Source organism: Sapajus apella, unplaced genomic scaffold, assembly GCF_009761245.1.
Source record: "Sapajus apella isolate SASKATOON/1434 unplaced genomic scaffold, GSC_monkey_1.0 scaffold45, whole genome shotgun sequence".
Lineage (NCBI taxonomy): Eukaryota > Metazoa > Chordata > Mammalia > Primates > Cebidae > Sapajus > Sapajus apella.
In genome coordinates, this window is record NW_022436985.1 from 18,059,851 (window position 1) to 18,073,737 (window position 13,887).

The 13,887-nt window shown below is 34.1% G+C and overlaps 1 long non-coding RNA gene across 1 annotated transcript; it reads right to left on the reverse strand.

The window, feature by feature from the left end:
• Positions 1-2,469: 2,469 nt before the first annotated feature.
• On the reverse strand, positions 2,470-13,658 carry LOC116524500. Its single transcript, XR_004257359.1, has 2 exons — positions 13,563-13,658; positions 2,470-2,562 (listed from the first exon to the last, which is right to left on the reverse strand). It is a non-coding gene; the product is annotated as an uncharacterized LOC116524500 (long non-coding RNA).
• Between the last annotated feature and the right edge of the window lie 229 nt (positions 13,659-13,887).

A 13,887-nucleotide genomic window follows, 5' to 3' on the forward strand; every position in this document is an offset into this window, starting at 1 on the left:
ATTTTATTATTATTATTATTTTGAGTTGGAGTCTTGCTCTGTTGCCAGGCTGAAGTGCAGTGGGGTGATCTCAGCTCCCTGCAACCTCTGCCCTCCAGGTAGCTGGGACTACAGGTGCGTGCCACCATGCCCGGCTGCTTTTTTTTTTTTTTTTTGCATTTTAATAGAGACAGGTTTTCACCATATTGGCCAGGATGGTCTCTATCTCCTGGCCTCATGATCCACCCGCCTTGGCCTCCCAAAGTTCTGTGATTACAGGTATGAGCCACTGCGCCCAGCCTTTTCTTTGTTTTTTATGAGAACACTTAAGATCTACCTTCTTAGCAAATTTCTAGTTTACAATAAAGTATTATTATCTATATTCACATTGTTGTACAACAGGTCTTCAGAACTTATTCATTTCATATAATGGAATCTTTGTACCCTTTGACCGACAAGTTTCCATTTCCACCACCTCTAAACCTTGCAACCACAATTTCAACCTTTATATCTATGAGTCTGAGTATTGTACATTTCACACATAAGTGAGATTGTATGTGAAATGTACAATATCTGTCAGAAATATACATTACTGTCTACCTAATTCACTTAACACAGTCTTTTAGGTTCATCTATGTTGTTGAAAACATCAAGATTTCCTTCTTTTTAAGGCTGAATAATGTTTGACTATGTATGTATACCACATATTTACTCCATTCATCCATTGGTAGACATTTAGGATGTTTCAATATCATGGCTATTGTGAATAATGTAATGAACGTGAGAGTGCAGACATTCTTCAAGATAGTGACTTCATTTTGTATGGATATACATGTGTATACACGAACACACACATATATGTGTGAGTTTATATATATATATATATCTCCATATGGAATTGCTGGATCATGTGGTATTTTGGTTTTCAATTTTTTGAGGAATCTTCATACAGTCTTCCAAAATGATTTTTTCACCAAAAGTGCAGAAGTGGTCCCTTTTCTCTATGTCCTTGCTAATACTTGTTATCTTATTTTGCTTTTGGTAATAGCCATCCTAACAAGTACAAGGTGATATCTCATTATGTTTTTGATTTGCATTTTTTCTCTGATGATTAGTGATGTTTAACACCTCTTATGTATTATTGGATGTTTGGTGTTTTCTTCTCATAAACATCTATTCAGATCCTTTGCCTATTTTTTAATAGGGCTTTTATTTTACTATTGAGCTGTATGAATTTCTTACATATTGTAGATATTAATCTCTTGCCTTATATAGATTTTTACAATATGTGTATAGAATCCCTTGTCTTATATAGAGTTTGTCAACATATCCTCCTAGTCAGTATGTTGCCTTTTCACTTTGTTGATTGTGTCCTTTGCTATGCAGAGGTTTTTTGTTTGATGTAATTTCATTTGTCTATTTTTGCCTGTGTTTTTGGAGTCATATCTAAAAAATCATTTTCCAGACCAATGTAAAAAACCTTTTCCTGGCCAGATACAGTAGCTTATGCTTGTAATCCCAGCACTTTGGAAGGCCAAGGCAGACCGGGTCACTTGAGGTCAGGAGTCAAAACCAGCCTGGCCAACATGGCAAAACCCTGTCTCTACTAAAAATACAAAAATTAGCCAGGTGTGGCGGTGGGTACCTGCAATCCCAGCTACTCTATTGGGAGGTTGAGGTAGAAGAACTACTTGAACCTGGGAGGTGGGGGTTGCAGTGAGCCAAGGTCATGCCACTTCACTCCAGCTTGAGCAAAAAGAATAAGACTCCATCAAAAAAGAAAAAAAAAAACAAAACCCTTTACCTCTAAGTTTTTCTTCTTACAGTTTTGTAGTTTCAGGTATTATATTTAAGTCTTAATTCATTTTGAATTATTTTTGTATCTTTATGTAAGATAGTTTCAATTTCATTCTCTACATGTGCATATCCAGTTTTCCCATCACCATTTATTGGAAAGGCTATTCTTTCTCTATTGTATGTTCTTGGCACCATTGCTGGGGACCTGTTGATACATGGATTTATTTCTGTAATTTCTATGCTGTTCCATTGTTCTATATGTCTGTTTTTATTTCAGTACCATACTGTGCTGCTTCCTATAACATTGTAATATGTTTTGAAGTCAGGAAGTATAGTGCCTCTAGCTTTGTTATTCTTGCTTGAGATTGCTTTAGCTATTCAGGGTCTTTTGTGGTTTTATTTGAATTTTGGATTTATTTTTCTATTTTTATAATGAATGCTATTAGAATTTTGATAGGGAATTGCATTGAATATGTAAATTGCTTTTGGTAGCATAGATATTTTAAAAATATTAATTATTCCTATCCATGAACACAGACAGATCTTTTTATTTATCTATGTCTTTTTAAATTTTGTTCATTAATACTTTATAATTTGTAGTGTATAACTCTTTTATCTCTTTGATTAAAGTTATTGCTGAGTATTAAATTTTTGGTTGATATCACAAAAGATATTGTTTTCTTTTTTTTATTTTTAATTTCAATAGGTTTTGGGGTAACTGGAGGTGTTTGGTTAGATGGATAAGGTTTTCAGTGGTGATTTCTGAGATTTTGGTGCACCCATCACCTGAGCAGTGCATGCTGTACCCAATGTGTAGTATTTTATCCCTTACCCCCTTCCCACCCTTTCCCCCAAGTCCTCAAAGTCCGTTATACCATTCTTATGTCTTTATGTCTTTCTAGCTTAGCTCCCACTTAAAAGTGAGAACATATGTTTCGTTTCCCAGTCCTGAGTTACTTCACATAGAGTAGTGGTTGCCAACTCCATCCAGGTGGCTGTAGATGCCATTATTTCATTTATTTATATGGCTGAGTAGTTTTCCCTGGTATATGTTTACCACATTTTCTTTACTTGCTGATTGATGGACATTTGGACTGGTTCCATATTTTTCCAATTGTGAATTGTGCTGCTATAAACATGTGTGTACAAGTGCCTTTTTCATGTAATGACTTCTTTCCCTCTGGCTAGATTCCCAGTGGTGAGATTGTTAGGTAAAATGGTAGATCTACTTTTAGTTCTTTAAGGAATCTCCATACTGTTTTCCATAGTGGTTATACTAGTTTACATTCCCACCAGCAGTGTAAAAGTGTTCTCTTTACACCACATCCATGCTAACATCTATTATTTTTTGAGTTTTTAAATATGGTCATTCTTGCAGGTGTAAGGTGGTATCATATTGTGGTTTTGATTTGCATTCCCATGATTATTAGTGATATTGAGCTTTTTTATTTTGTATGTTTGTTGGCCATATGTATATCTTCTGAGAATTGTGTATTCATGTTCTTAGCCCAATTTTTGATTGAATTGTTGTTTTATTTCTTTCTGAATTGAGTTCCTTGCAGATTCTGGATAAGTCTTTTGCCACATGAATAGTTTGGAAAGATTTTCACTCATACTGTGGTTTGTCTGTTTACCCTGCTGATTATTTCTTTTGCTGTGCAGCTTTTTAGTTTAATTAAGTCCCACCTACTTTTCTTTCTTTTTGTTGCACTTGCCTTCAGGTTCTTGGTCATGAACATTTTGTGTAAGCCAATGTCTAATTAGGGTTTTTCCAATGTTATCTTCTAGAATTTTTATGGTTTCAGGTCTTAGATTTAAGTCTTTGACAGATCTTGAGTTGATTTTTGTATAAGGTGGGAGAAGAGGACCTAGTTTCATTCTCCTACATGTGACTTGCCAATTATTCTAACACCATTTGTTGAATAGTATGTTCTTTCCCCACTTTATGTTTTTATTTGTGTTGTTGAAGATCAGTTGGCTGTATCTGGCTCTATTTCTGGGCTCTCTATCCTGTTCCATTGGTCTTTATCTATTTTTATATCAGTACCATGCTGTTTTGGTAACTATAGCCTTGTAGTATAGTTTGAAGTGGGGTAATGTGATGCCTTCAAAATTGTTCTGTTTGCTTAGTCTTTTGTTTTGGCTATGCAGGCTCTTTTTTGGTTCCAAATGAATTTTAGGATAGTTTTTGCTAGTTCTGTGAAGAATGATGGTGGTATTTTGATAGAAATTGCATTGAATTTATAGATTGCTTTTGGCAGAATGGTCATTTTCACAACATTGATTCTACCCATCTATGAGCAAGAGATGTGTTTTCATTTGTTTGTGTCATCTGTGATTTCTTTCAGCAGTGTTTTGTAGTTTTCCTCATAGAGGTCTTTCACCACACCTTGGTTAGGTATATTAACTTTTATTATTATTTTTTTTGCAGTTATTGTGAAATGGCTTGAGTTCTTGATTTGATTTTCAGCTTGGTAACTGCTGGTGTATAGCAGTGCCATAGATTTATGCATATTGATTTTATATCCAGAAACTTTACTGAATTCATTTATCAGATCTAAGAGGTTTTTGGGTGAGTGAACAGTAACAGTTTGGCTTCCTTTTTTTTTTTTTTTAATCAATTTTTATGCCCTTTACTTCTTTCTCTTGTCTGATTGCTTTGGCTAGGCCCTCCAGTACTATATTGAATAGAAGTAGTAGTGACAGTGGGCATCCTTGTTTGTTCCAGTTCTCAATGCCTTCAACTTTTCCCCATTCAACATAATGTTGGCTGTGGGTTTGTCATAGATGGCTTTTATTATCTTAAGTTATGCCTCTTTTATGCCAATTTTGCTGAAGGTTTTAATCATAAAAGGATGCCGGATTTTGTCAAGTGCTTTTTATGTATCTATTGAGATGATCATGTCATTTTTGTTTTTAATTCTGTTTCTGTGGTGTATCACATTTATTGACTCGTATATGTTAAACCATCTCTGCATCCTTGATGAAAGTCCCTTGATCTTGGTTTATTATTTTTTTGATATGCTGTTGGATTCAGTTACCTGCCACTTTGTTGAAGAATTTTGCATCTACGTTTGTCAGCAATATTTGTCTGTAGTTATTTTGTTGTTGTTGTTGTTATGTCCTTTCCTGATTTTGGTATTAAAGAGATATTGGCTCCATAGAATGATTTAGGGAGGATTCCCACACTCTCTGTTCTTAGGATAGTGTCAGTAGGATTGGTATGAGTCCTTTGAATGTCTGACAGAATTTAGCTGTGAATCTCTGGTCCTAGACTGTTTTTTGTTGGCAATTTTTTTTACATTTCAATCTTCCTGCTTGTTGCAAGAGTGGTCATCCTTGCATTGTACTGGATCTTAGTGGGAAAGTTTTCAGTTTTGCTTCTTTAATTATAATGTTATCTATGGGCTTTTCATATATAGCCTATAATGTGTTAAGGTAATTTCTTCTACACCTATTTTTTTGAGAATTTTAATAATCATGGATTAGTGTTAAATTTTGTGAAATGTGATTTTTTTCCTTTTCATTATGTTAATGTGATGTATCAGAATTATCAATCTGCATATATTGACTCATTCTTGCTTTTCAAGGATAAATCCTGCTTGGTTGTGGATTCTGATTTTTTATAGTGCTGTTGAACTTAGTTTGCTAGTATTTCATTGTGAATTTTGCATATATGTTCATCAAGAATGTTAGCTTGTAGTTTTATTTTCTTATGGTGACTTTTTCTGGTTTTGGTGCTAGGATAATACTGGTCTCATAACATGAGTTTGGTGATGTTTCTTGTTCCAGTTTTTGGAAGAGTATAAAATAATTGTTACTAGTTTTTCTGAGTGTTTGGTAGAATTCACCTATGAAATCATCCAGTCTTGGGCTTTTCTTTCTAGGGATGTTTTTGATCACTGATTCAAATTTCCCTAAATCTGGGAACTTTCCATACAACGTTTTTTAATATAAGCTTTCTGTCTCTCTATACTTCTCTTCTCCCTCTTGAATTCTTAGAATGCATATTTTAGTTCAGTTAATAATTTTCCATAAATGCCATAGGCTTTATTCACTCTTTTAAATTTTTTTTTCTTCTCTGACTGGATAATTTCAAATTATATCTTCTAATTTGAAGATTATTTTTTCTGCTTGATTGGTTGTTCTTGAGGTGCTCTATTGCATTTTTCATTTCATTCATTGTATTTTACTGCTCCAGAATATCTGTCCTTTTTAAATAATTTCTAATTTTTTATTAAATTTTTAATTTTATGCATGTACTGTTTCCTGATTGTATTGATTTGCCTATCTCTGTTCTCTTATAGCTACCTGAACTTCTCTAAAACAACTCTTTTGGAAATTTTGAACTCTTTGGAAATTTATACATCTTAATTTCTTTGGGGTTAGTTACTGGAAATTCATTGTGGTTTTTGTTTTCTGGTACTATTGTATTTTCTTGATTTTCATGTAGATTTGTGTTGATTTATGCACATATGAAGAAGCAGTCACCTCTTTCAGATTTATGGATTGGCTTCAGTGGGGAAAGGTCTTTTCCTACAGATAGGTATCACGGCACTGGAGCTAAAAGGAGTATAAAAGCTATGGGGTAGTGGAGGGAATGCGGTGACTCTGGCTCTTGGGGGGTGCAGTGGAGTGGCTAAGTCTTCTGCAAACCTTTTGCCCTTCTTTCATTCATAGGGGGAGATTGTGGCCAACAGGATTAATCTATGTGACAAATTGTGCTGGGCTGAGGAAGGTCTTATGCAGATAAAATGTTTCCTATTCTTCTCTATGCAGCCATTCTTAGTTTTTGTGCTCCACTGGGTGCTGCAGTTTCTTCATTGTAATCCAGCATTCTATCATCAGACGTATTTTTGTTGGGTGGTAGTTATTAAATTGTTTTGTGTAAGGGACATAAACTGGAACTTCCTATTCTGCCATCTTACTGTGGTAATTCCCCCAGGTCATGCTTTTCTAATCAATCTGAAAATCTTTCTCTTTTAAATTGTGTTTATACTATTCATATTTACAGTGATTACTGATAAGTTTTCATTAAAACATATCATCTTGATAGCTGTTTGTTATTAGCACCATTTGTTCTTTATTTTTAATGCTCTTTATTTTTTGCCTTTTCTGGGCTTGTACTTTTAAAAAAATAATTTCATTTTCTCTTTTCTACTGAGCTATTATTTATATTTTCCTAAAAAATAGTAGTTGTTCTTGGAGTTTGTGTTCGAAAAACATTATACCAGATTCATATGCTAATGACATGGGATATACCATTATATTCCTAATTCTTTCCTTTCATTCTTTATGGTACTGGTATCACATAGTTTTATATATACTATAAATACAAAATACATAATTATAATTTTTGCTGCAAACAATTACAATCAGAGTAATTAAAATCAAGAACCTCATAAATTAATTTACTTTTATTGATTATATTTCCAGTAATTTCTTAGGGTAAATCCAAATTTATTATATTACATTCCTCTGCCTAAATATTTTAAGAGTCCCCTTCTAAATTCAAGTTCCAGTAGCAGAATGACTAGCAACCCTGCTTTAACAGAAGGATTGTTGTATGTGAGTGTTCATGATGTGCCTTTCATTGGATACTTTTTTTTTTTAACCTGGTAGATAATCTAATAACACTTACTTGTCCAACTTTTGATGAGGGTTTCCTTCACACAGGAAACTTGCTTGTGGTTATCCTTGTGGCTCTTGTCTGACAAGCGTCTAGTTTACTTCTGCCTGACTATCATTCTGGCAGTGAGTCCAACCTTGTGTTCTCTCAGCCTGGGGAAACCCTTAGTTCTTTAGATGGAAAGTGCAAATTCAATATAACACCAAAAAAGGAAACAAGTACAAAAATCTTTATGTATAGATTCTGGGCAAGTGGGGTGTGATGAGTCAGGAGGTCAGCTCTCTATCTCCAGGTTGTGCAAGGCAGGAATGAAGAGTTAGACAGATAGAGAGAGAATGAAAGAGATAGAGAGCTAGAGAGATAAAGAGAGAACTTGACAGCTAGTAATGTATATGAGGGAGTAGGTGCAGGCTACTTCAAGTTTGTGAACAAATGCTTGAACAGCCCATTTAAAGGAGTTAGTGGGAAAGCAGGGAGCCCATTCTGCTAGATGGCAGAAACACTTCTAAGTTCTTATCTGTGGCCACTGGTTTGAACTATTTGGATGTGGTATAGAACTGGAAACTGTGTGCTTCTGGCATGAGAACATTAAATTTGTATTCAGAATAGATGCTAGGCAACATAAAATTTTAAGAATTTACTACATTGAAGAACATTCTCTAACATTTCTACATTTCTTTCAAAAATATCTTCTAACAATTAATCCCTCGTTTTTTGTTTGCCTAAAAATAAAGTCTTTATTTTCTCTCAAATTTTGAATAATATTTTACTAGGTATAGAATTCTAGAATGACAATGTTTCCCTACCAGTGCTTGAAAGACACCACTCCATTATACTTTCTTGAATGCTTTCTGATTAAAGATCTACTGTACTTCTTATCATTGTTTCTTTGTAGGTAATATGTCTTGTTCCTCTGGTTGCAACATTTTCCCTTTGTCTTTTATTTTTTAGCAATTATTTGTTTGGATTGCTTTTGCATTTATCAGTTACATATTTTGGATACGAGTTCTTTGTCATATAGATGCACTGCAAATATTTTCTCTATGGCTGTAGCTTGCCTTTTCATTTTTTAATGGTGTCTTTTGATGAGATGAAACTTTAAGCCTTATAACTTATAAACATAATGTTTATGTTTACAAATTTTGTGATTCTTTTGTCCTTGAAAAAGTCTTTTATTCCAATAACAAAAAACATTCTCTTATTTTTTTGTAAGCACCTTGTAGCTCTAGATTTTATATTTAAGTGTATGATCCATTTCAAATTAATTTTTGTGTATGATATAATGTAGGAGTCAAGATTAAATTGCTTCCTCTAAACATATGTGTAGCCATTTCCAGCACTATGGGTTGACAAGTTGATTCTTTCTCCTGGCAAATTATGTAGATACCTTTGTTGAAAATCAGTCAGCCACATGTTGCCTATTGCTGGACTTCATGTTTATTTTCATTGATATATTTATCCTTAGGGCAACATCACACAGACTTAATTACTATAGGTGGAAGGCGTGTCTTTTTTTGTTTATGGTATAATAAAGTTGGACCTTTTTTTATTTTGTGGTGAGAGGAAACTGCTGGATTAATTAAATATGGAGTTCTTAGTTTGTCTGAACTACACAACCCAAGAAATGAAACCAAGACCTAAATCTTCTAAGACCTTCTATCATCTCTTCTTCTCTCTTTCCTGTATTCATTTTCTTCTCCCTTTCCTTATTTTACAAATTAAAATTATAATTTATGCCTTGCCTACACATCATGCAAGAATGCTTTGAAACAGCAACATTCTACATAAACTTACAGAGAGTTTTGTATTTATCTGATGTGAAAAGACAATTCTTATACTTCTAAATGCTTACATGTGTACATGCAAGCTCTGAATTTCAGAAAACTCTTTAGAAACTTTGGATTTTTGTTTTTAATTTTGACTTAAAGACAAGGAGAATGGGGAAGACAAAGTCATAGAAGAATGACTATTGTATTTCAGCTAAAATAGAACCTCTTTCTTTCTCATCACCCAACACCTCCATCTATAATTGACAAAACCCAATTAGTTATTAATTGATGTGCATTAAAATTCATTAACTTTGCATGTGAAGCCTAGGCTATAATTAACTGTCTTTCTTACCTTTTGTTCCGAAATCTCTAGGTAAAAGGTCCCATTGCTAATAAGGAAAAAAATAATTTTGCTATGTGTAGTTAGTTAGACACAGGTCTCCAGAAGGCCGGTGACTGAGTGCCCCAAATGTTCGATCATAGCCAAGTAGCATTGTCAAATGCCTGAAGTTGTTTTCCTAAGTTAAATTTGTTTTTCACATACTTGAAAAGGGAAAAGAAGTAGTAATAGTTGCAATAATTTTTGTTACAATGCTCTGGTCCAATGAAAATACTCACACATTTAATTACACTTTGTATATGTCCTCAATCAAACCAGAATTTAGATTTAAATGTTAGATCTAAAAATATACTTTCTTAATGTGCAATTTTAAGTAAATAGCTCTGAAAGTAGATCAATTTTAATCTAATAGTATTGAAATCACTATATATTTTTAAAGTCAACTTACAAATGAGTGAGAGACAAAATAAATTTTTACCTCAAACAAAAGTTAGAATTTTCCTAAATAGCTTACCTCTGGCTTCCAAACATGATATTTGAATAGATTTACAGTAAGAGTTATTTTAGAACTTGAGTATATGGGATCTACATAAATACAAAAAATATAAAATCCTATGATCTCAAGCTCCTTAAAAGTTGGGAATGAGATGAATTATGTACAAACTTGATTGAAGATTTTTAACCCATTTTGCAGTACATTTCATCCATTAGTAGACACAAAAAGAAAATAATGTCTAATAAGAAATAAAGAAAACTTTTTTAATTCACTATTTTCTTATTTAAAATTATTATTTATTTTTAAATTTTTAAAGTTTATGTTCTGGGACACATGTGCAGAATGTGTAGGTTTTTTTCATAGGTATACATGTGCCATGGTGGTTTGCTGCACTTATCTTAAAATTCATAAAACTTACAGAAAATCATTAAGAAATCATAATCTCTATACTCTCCATTCTGCAAGTTAGACTACTGGATCCTTGTGATTTAAATGACTTTACTAAAGTCATGATTCTGGTAAGTGCCAGAATTGTAGAACAAAGCTGTTTTCTACCTAGTTCATAACTAGTTCTTTCCAGTACATAATGAGCTGAACATTCAATTCATGCTTGAATCTAGAAAATTATCCTATATTTTTACATTAATCTAGATAGGTAGGTGTTTTAATATTTATTTTAGTGCTATTATATTATAGACACTGTTCTAAGCATTTCACATCTATCAAATAATTTAATTCTTAGATTAGTCCTATGAGATCAGTGCTATTATCATTATCTTCATTTAACAGATGAAAACATGGAGGCTCAGAGAGGCTATAACTTACCCAGCATCTCAGCTTCAAAGTGAAGGTCAGCGCTTTAAAAGTCTATGCTCCTAACCTATGCATACTAATGTTTGCATGTAACAATGGCCCATCATGGCTGGAGTAATATATAAGTCCAATTCTATAGTAATCAGCAATACTACAGAATTTTTCCAACCTTTAAAAAAATAGTTGCCTATTGAATTACAAATTGGACAATTTCCTCTTTGGTCTTGCTGTTTTGTATACTGACCAGTGCTGAAGCGAGATATGACTAAAGAATAAATTCTGTTTCATCACCTGTATATTTTAAATGTTAAAACATCATTGAATAATATGTATCCTGATTCTTCTTAGTTTCTTCTGGCTCCTCATCCTGTGAGTAACTGGGACAATGTCAGTTGTCCCAGATTCAGACTCTTGGCTGCTCTTCTTCTTCTACCATCTCTCATAGATATTTTCATTCATTTATTGAATTTTCAACCCATGTATGGGCCCATGAAAACTAAATTTCTGTCTCTAATCACAGACACTGAGTTCCAAATTTAAATATCTTTTTATTTGTCTTTTGGCATATCCACTTGAATTTCCAATAAACAGCTCAAATTTAACACAGTTGAAAGAGAACCCTGTAATCCCTTCTGGCCTCAAACAAGAGCAGGCAACAAAAATAAAAATAAAACCTGCTCTTAGCTAACCAGTTAATACCACCTCTGTCTACCTAGTTGTTCTCCCCCAAATTAGAAGTCATTCTTAACCACTTGCTTCCCTTGTACTCTGTATTTAGTCCTTTAGCACATCCTCTCAACTGTGCTTTCAAACCGTTCTCTCTTATCTTCCACCTTCCCTTCTTCTCTGCTGCTATCATTCTAAGCCAAACCCCATACACCTCTTGTCTGAATTACTTGGTAGCCTGTTATTTGGCCTTCTTGCTTCTGCACTCTCCCCTTTAATGATAACTTTTCTGTATACCAGCTACAGAAGTATCTTTAAAAGATAAATCTCAGTGTGTTGCTCACATCCCTTTCCTGCTTAAAGATCTCCAATGGCTATCCATTGCATTTAGAATAAAACTCAGGTCCTCAGCATAACCTCAATGTTTTACGTGATCTCAGCCTTGCTTGCCTTTCTGATTTTATTGTTTGTCCCTCTTCCCTCACTAATTACACTCCAGCCAGAAAACTTTGGTTTCATTTCCTTAAATAAGCCAAGCATGCGTACCTCAAGAATCATTATTAAATATTGGGGGTTTAAAGAAAATTAGAAAAAAAATGCTGATGTGTTGTATATTGCTTCTACCTCTTCTTGAAAAAATAATCCTGAAGATGATTCAGAGATTATTAGGACCACCACCTTGGTTTCTAAAGGCTGAGTGACTTCTGTTCGAAGACCTAGGGATGCCACTAACCTGTAGAAACTTGGGCAGTGGGATCCCTGCTTAGAGCCATTGGGTAATGCTGCCACCCCAGTGGGCCGCAAAGGTAAGACATGGAACCAAAGAGGATTATTTTTGAAACTTAAGGTCTGACAATATGCCTCACTAGGTTGTGGACTTGCTTAAGACCTGCCCCCTTTTTCTTCCTTTCTATATATTCTTTTAGAATGAGAATGCCCATCCTATGGCTCTCTCATCATTATATTTTGGAGACAGATAACTTTGCACGTTTCACAGGCTTACAGCTGAAGGGGAATTTGCCTCAGGATTAATTGTACTTTGAGTCATACATATGTGACTTCTATGATATTTACCTAAAACTTTAGACTGTAGATTTTAGAGTTGATGCCAGAATGAGTTGAGTAAGACTTGTAGGGCTTTTGGTATAAAATGAATGTATTTTACATGCAAGAAGGACATGAATTTGCATGGATTGGGAACAGAATATTATAGCCTGTTTTCCCCAAAATGCATATGTTGAAATCCTATCCATCAATATGATGTATTTGGAAATGGGATCCTTGGGATACAATTAGGTTTAGATAATGATGAGTAATCATGATGGAATTACTGCTCATATGAAAAGAGATACCACAGAGCTCTCTTTCTCTCTCTCTGCCATGTGAGAACACAGCAAGAAGGCAACCATCTACAAGCCAATAAGAGGACCCTCACCAGAAATTTACCAAATTGGCACCTTAATCTTGGATTTACAGCCTCAGAAAGGTGAGAAAATAAGTGTTTAAGGCATAAAGTCTATGATATTTTTGTACGGCAGGCTGAGCTGACAAATGTTTTCCAATTTACTAACAAAAAGTTTCAGCAAGAGGAAAAAACCATTTATTTAAACTTGCCACATGTTTTAAAACTAGAAAAGTATATGCAGCTAACCCCACCTAGTCACACCTCCCTTCCTTGGCTCCCTTTTTCACTAATCCCACCTCCCTTCCCTTGCTAATCTGAGCCCAAAACGGCAACTAGGGCTGGGAAGAAGATTGAGGAAGAGAGAATGCAAGGAAGAGAAAGGATCTGAATAAACTCTCCCTCTGTCCTCAGGTTTCTGAGGCTGAGTTAGGCCCAAATTAGAGAAGAGAAGCTTTAAATTGAATAACAGGTTAAATGTTTTGGTTTTTTGTTGTTGTTGTTTTGTTTTGTTTTGCTGTTGTTTTGGCACTGGGCTTTTTCATGTATGAAAAATATTTTTTAAATTTAATTATAAAAATGTTTCCAAAAGTTATTGGGGTACAGGTGGTATTGGGTTACATGAGTAACTTCTTTAGTGGTGATTTGTGAGATCCTGCTGCCCTCATCACCCCAGCAGTATATACTGCACCATATATGTTGTCCTTTATCCCTCACCCCACTCCCACTCTTCCCCCCAAGTCCCCAAAGTCCATTGTATTATTCTTGTGCTCCACTTAAAAGATACAGAACTGCAGAATGGATATGAGGAAAAATACTTTTTTTAATGGCGAGATGCTCTCAAGATTTAATTCATTGTCAAGAAAGAACTATTTGACGAAGTTAGTTCAAAGGGATAGCGGTAAAATAGAGTAAAATTGATTTCTGTTTCTTCTCCACAAAATACAGATTAATTAATTAACCATATACAGAACTAAAATAATATAATGTCTATCA